Below are 6,204 nucleotides of genomic sequence, written 5' to 3' on the forward strand. Positions count from 1 at the left end.
CTCTGTCCTCTAGGGGCGCTGTGGGTCAGAATGGACTCCACGGCAGTGGGTGTGGTTTGGGCTTTGCTTCTGTGAAGACTGACAGCTGTGGAGACCCTGTGGGCAGTTCTACTCTCCTCTGGGGGCGCTGTGGACAAACTGAGGAGCAGGGAGACCGTGTTAACCGTGCACCCAACTTCGACTTTTCATTCAGTGCTCGGGCTGTAGTGAGACTCCCTGACACTGTGCACAGAGAATGTTCTTATCTACAGTCTAAAATACGTCCGCCAGGTACAGATCCTACCACAAGGGCACCGCTCCAGTGGGAACGATCCTAGAGTCCTGGCCGCCGCTGGCCGCTAAAGGGGCTTAGAAAGGTCACACGCCGGGTGCCCACGTGAACGCCGGCAGCCTGTGCAGCAGCGTTAATGGGATGTCCTTTTACAAAGTGGAAAACCGCTCTGTTCCCTGAGAGGGTGTGAGCCATGGTCCCTGCTCAGCACCTGGTGCTTTGCTTTTTGGAGCAGGTCTGAGCAGTGAACTTGGGAAGTCAGGCAACGGGAGACCCGCTCCTCAGAAAGGAGTCATCGCTGGGGCTGAGGCTTGGCAGGGAGGAGCGGTGGTCTGCGTAGGTGGGCGAAATGTCAGTGGTCACTGAGCACAGCCTGGCTCACAGAGACCCCCAGACAGAGCAGAGCAAAGTGCTCTCTGGTCCGTGCCGTGCCCGTGGTCAGCTGCAGACCAGCCCACTGCCAGCCCCAGTTTCCGCTGGCTGACGTGCAGAGGCAGACTCCCAGTTCTCCCCATCTGTCTTAGTCTGGAAGCTGCACTGACCGACACGTGTCCGGCATCACAGCGACACACACGTCTGCACTGACGGACGGGCGGTGGCTGTGCCTAACGTGGCCTGGGCGGGAACTGAACTCGGGTCTCTCCCATGGAAGACGGCGATGCTGCCGCTGCCCCATTTGCCACCGCCCGCCCTGCTTGAATGAACGCACATTCTCGCTCCACAAAACCACTGCTAACCCATCCCTCGGGACTGGCCATGCACATCAGAGCTCAGAGGCGGCAGCCCCAGGCCCGGCTGCAAGTGCCACGTGTCAGCTCCTCCGACAGGGAAAGGCAGCCTCCGCTCGCGTCTGCAAAGCCCACAGGGTGGTAGCTATGGATGCAGACCACTGTCGTGGGCAGAACCGGCCATTCTGAGTCGGGCTTCAACTACGAAGCAGACTGGGCCTCTCGGGTGAGCTTGGCAGCTGGGAGACCCAGATGCTGGCTCTGGTCATGGCCGTTGGCACAGGAGTGCTTTACGCTGCATTTCTGGCTGGAAAATAGAGGGTTGGAGCAGATTAAGCTGCTGGCGGGGTGTCTCGTCAGCGTGCACGTGACTTCCCCGTGGCGCTTGTCCCGGAACGAAGGGCAGGACAGCCGCCGCGTGTCAGGGGCCCGTGCTGGCCCTGCTCCCCAGGGGGCCTCCGTCGCGCCCTGTGCTGCTTTCTCTGGGGCTGGAAGCTAACGGTGCTTGTTGGTTCCCTCCCTGAGGCCACCTAAATCCATTCAAAGCACAGTGCCGTGGAGCCGGTTCCCCTCGTGGTGGCCCGTGCGTCAGAGCAGAACCGTGTTCCGTCGGGTCTCCAGTGGCTGACTCCAGAAGTGGACTGCCAGGCTGCTCTTCCAAGGCACCTCTGAGAAGACTCGAACCCCCAACCTTCCAGTCAGCAGAGTGTGTTCACTGTGTGTACCACCCACGGACTCCCAAATGGATACCTACAGAAACACATCAGTGAGGTACTCTCCGCCCCTCCCTGTCCTGGGAGCCCCTCACCCCTCAGCCTCCCACCCCTTCCAGCCCACAAGGAATCAGAACGCCTCCTCCTGACAAGGGTGAGGAAGCCGGGCTGCAGGCACGTGCCCAGCCCAGCCAGCCTGCTCTCACTCAGCCAGACCCCTCTTGGACCAGAGGACTGGATGGAGCATGCCCTAGCCACCTCCTCTTGGACTTGCCATGTGCACAAGGTGCACACAGGCCCAAAGAAGCCCTCTGAGCCTCTCCTGCCTGTCCTGGCCGCCACACTGGCCCCGGGCCCCGCTCCTCCTTACAGGCACCACCAGTAAACACTCATTCCCACAGCTGCTGGAGCTGGACCAGCGTCCTCCCTACAAAGCGGCCTCGAGATGTGAGTCTATCTCAAACATGTCTCAACCCTCCTCCCCCAAGCTGGTCCCCACCCAACCCTTCCTGCACGCAGCAACCTAATGGGACACCTTAGTCTGGCCAGTGTGACACCCTCAGTCAGAAACGCTCACACTGATGTCAAAGCCAAACACGCTAAGGATGTGATGGGCCCCGTCTGCTCTCCCCTACCCCTTCCCTGGAGCACGGTCCCTTCCTCCTCTTGGTACCACCCTGCTGTTGTGGCTTCACGCCTTTCCTCCAGACATGCCAACCCCTGGCCTCAGGGCCTCTGCACTGGCTGTGCCCTCCTGCACTGGATGAGGAAACACGTCCATGTGCCCTCCCCCTGCCAGGGCCACTGGTATAGAAACAAGGGTAACACATGCCCATCGCCGGACACCTACAACACGCAGGGAAATACAGCTGTCTCTTAGGAAGCGGATTCCTAATGGAGGGAGCAGAACACACCAGCTTACTTGTAAGAACCATGACAGTCGTAGCATTGCCCACGGCTCCTTTGTCTTGAGTTGGCGAGCCCTCAGTTATGCACTTAGTAGTGGCTTCACCCTCACATCTGCGATGGGATCCGCTCTCTGGATGGGGGGGATGACAGGGATGGGGACCCATCCAGGATGTGCCCTTGAACTGCGACGCACCTGTGGACGGAACCTGTCGTGGGAGCTCCCCTGTGCCCACAGCCTCTGCAAAGACCCCCTGTCCCCGCAAAGGCCTGCATCCTGACCCTGGGTGGCAGCAGTGTGGAGAAACGTGCCTGCACGCCATGCTCCGAGTCTTGGGGTGTGTTTCGCTCGGAGCATGACGGGTGGGGAGGAAGCAAACAAAGACAGCGGAGCTGGACGTGCGGCCTTCGGCTGGGCGTCTCTGACATGTTTTACACAGTTTCCAGGTCTGCAGTGAAGTCAGAAAGGAACTAAAAGCACTGTTCGCCCCTGTTGGCAGACACTCCCCACTGCCCACTTCTCTCCCAGTACCTTGGCACGTTGGCACTCTAAGTCAGCAAAACTGACTTCATAAAATAACTGACTTTATAAACTTTATAAAATTACGATGATGTGCGAGCCCCGAAAGGGGATGGGCAGTTGGAGGAGTGTCGTGGGGCGGGGGGCTTCCTATTGGGAATTCCCTCCAATTGAGGCAGCTCCAGAAGCATCTGGAGTCTGGGAGCCAAAAGGAAGCTGGTCAGTGACTGCTCCAGGCAGAGTGGCTGCCAGGTGGCCGGCGTGCACCCAACCTGCACATGGCGAGTGGTGGGAGAACAGCCCCAGTGCTGGGCAGCACAGCACAGTGCACTGGCCCAGAGGATGGCAGGGCTGCACAGCCAGGGCCCCCTCATGCTCCAGTCAGATGCTCTCTGCCGGAGTCAGGCGCATCCGCAGTGGTCGCCATGGAGAACCAACCTCAGCATCACTGAGAAGCCACTAGGACTCTCCTCTGTGGTACCCTGCACTTTCCCAGCTCACACCTGGGCTGAGGCACCTGGGGCCATGCACAGGGCATATTATGGCACCCTCTCCTCCAGGTGTGGCCGGTCTCCTCCACCTGAACCTCTCCAGCACCCATCATCACTGCTGGCAGCTGTGACGGGCTCAATGCATATTCCCGGATTAGATGCTTTCAGGGGCTGGAGGGAGCAATCTCTAAGTGCACCAGGTGCGAGCCTGCGACCGTGGACCTGATGTATTCACGGATCGGACAAAGAACCTCCAAGAGCACCAGGTGCGAGCCTGCCACCTTTGCAAAGATGCTCTTATGACATGAAATATTCGGGAACACAGTGTGGTCCTGAGATCCGAAACAGCCATGCAAACTCAGCCAAAGGGGAGGAAGAGCCGACGGTGGCGTGCAACAAAGCTGGGCAGGTTTCCCTGCCCCCCATAATCATATTAAAAAGGAGAACTGAATACAATTCCCTATCAGAGGCATCTTCAGGCTCCCCTGGCTGCCAACCACGTCCCACAAGGAAACAGGGGTGACGACTTCAATTCTGAAGAACCCAGATCCTTTGCCAAAATCATCAAAATGAAGTGCAGTGTGCCAATTCATTTTGCAAAACGAAGCCGCCTGCTGGACGGGATGAAATTCTTATTTCTTAGCAGGGAACTGGTCCACTGCATTCATTCTGTTCACACGGCTGCAGAGTTGCCTTTCAACAGGCTTTTCTTCTCCGCTCCCAGAACGTGTTGGCAACCTCATCCTCGGATCTTATCCAATCGGCTTTGGAAACAGAAGAGATAAAAATGGGCTTCCGCTCCTGTGGTTGTGGCACAAGGAGACAGTGTGGGGGGTGGTCAGAGGCCAGTGCTGCACTTCACCGACCTGGGTTCAAATCCTGACTGCTCCTGAGCACCCTACCGAAGTCCTCGGTGCCGAGGATGGAGCAGGGACGTGAGAGTGGCTGCCGTGCGATGCACACAACACCTTCATGGTGCCACCAGGGAGCAAATGCCTGGGGAACCCAAGCCGCCCACAGCCAGCAACCAGAGTGCTTGCCACCTGGCTGTGGTGAGGCGGGAAACAGCATGCCAAAGGCTGCAAGCCTCCAAGGACAGAGTGGAAGATGACGGGACGGCTGAAGTGGTGAGCAGGTTGGCTGAAGGATCACAGAGCCGCCCAGTGTGGACTCTCTCAACGTGGCATCTGCTCTGTAGGAAGTTGTTGGCCAAGGCTCTGGGGAGATGGTAGGAGCTGTTTTGGAGTCGGTTCAGTTTCACTGGTGGGTCAATGGTAGGCTACCTGCGTCCGGCGCGGGGACCCAGGTGTGATTCTCAGCCGATGCACCATCTATCAGAGGAGACTCGCATGTCGCGAGGATGCTGAACAGGTGTCAGCGGAGCTTGCAGACTCGGGCAGACGAGGAACCAAGGCCAGTGGGGACCGTCCGGATCAGCACGGTCCGGTCCCCAGCCAATCCTGGGGACAGTGCAGGACCAGGTGGACTGGTTCCCGTCAGGGGGTCACCACGACTCGGGGCCACGTCAGCAGCCACTACGAACAACCACAACCACAATTCTCAGAAACGGCACAGGACAGCATGATGTGGCGGCAGGCTTTGTGGTCACGGGCAGGACGTAAGCGGGCCACGCTGGGGGGCGGGTCTGGAGAGGCAGGTGCAGACCCACCCTGGGGCCTCGAATGGGGTGCAGGCATCATGCCTCTGCGCCACAGGGACCGAGGCCTGCTGAAGGTCAGCCCGTGAGGCAGGGCATGACGCTGGCACGTGTCAGGAAGAGGCGTCCACAGCACAGAGCAAGACAGAGCCAAGAGCAGCGCCCGGACGGAGGAAGAGCGCAGAGGAGGGAAGCACTCGAGTGGCCAGCTGTGAGGTGAAGACGGGCCAGGAACCAGAAAGGAAACAGGAAGTAACATAAAAATGGCTGCTTCGCCAGCCACTCAACACGTAGTGGTACAAACAGCCACTGCTTGATTTACTCACAAATGTGGCGTCTACAGCTGTGGCTGGGACTGAGTTCCGTGCCTCAGCTTCCTCACCTGTAAATGGAGGACTGACCTGTGATGTCCCTCACGGGGAGGACGTCAGGGGCCCATCCATGAGAACCTCTAAAGTGGTTAGAGCTGGGCCTGGCTCGTGGTGAATGTGGCAACGATGGCTGTTACTGCTCCTGGGGTCACCACAGCAGTGGCCTGGACCACGCCCCAGCCCTGCACCATGATGATGGGGTGTGAAGCTTGCTGACCGGCTGTCCTGGTCACAAGGTTGCCTCAACCCCCGGAACACCCAAGCCCACAAGTGGTAGGGCCGGAGGGATGTTGTGCCTTGAATTATGTCCCACCAAAATACATATTGAAGTCCTAACCCTGTACGGCCTCACCAAAGGGTCACAGTTTGTACCCAACACCTGCTCTGTGGGAGAAAGATGCTTCAACAAAGACAACAGCCTTGGAGACCCTGGGGGCAGTTCCACTCTGTCCTCTAGGGGCGCTGTGGGTGGAATGGACTCCTCGGCAGTGGGTGTGGTTTAGGCTTTGCTTCCTTGAAGATTGACAGCCTTGGAGACCCTGTGGGC

The 6,204-nt window shown here is 58.7% G+C and overlaps 1 protein-coding gene across 1 annotated transcript in view; it reads right to left on the reverse strand.

Moving 5' to 3' along the window:
• CDH4 (cadherin 4) overlaps positions 1 to 6,204 on the reverse strand; it is a 628,838-nt gene that overhangs the window by 406,979 nt on the left and 215,655 nt on the right. The gene's annotated exons all lie outside the window — the stretch shown is intronic.

This window comes from Orycteropus afer, unplaced genomic scaffold, assembly GCF_000298275.1.
Source record: "Orycteropus afer afer isolate SDZICR_OR568_19922 unplaced genomic scaffold, OryAfe1.0 scaffold00582, whole genome shotgun sequence".
Taxonomy (NCBI): Eukaryota; Metazoa; Chordata; class Mammalia; order Tubulidentata; family Orycteropodidae; genus Orycteropus; species Orycteropus afer.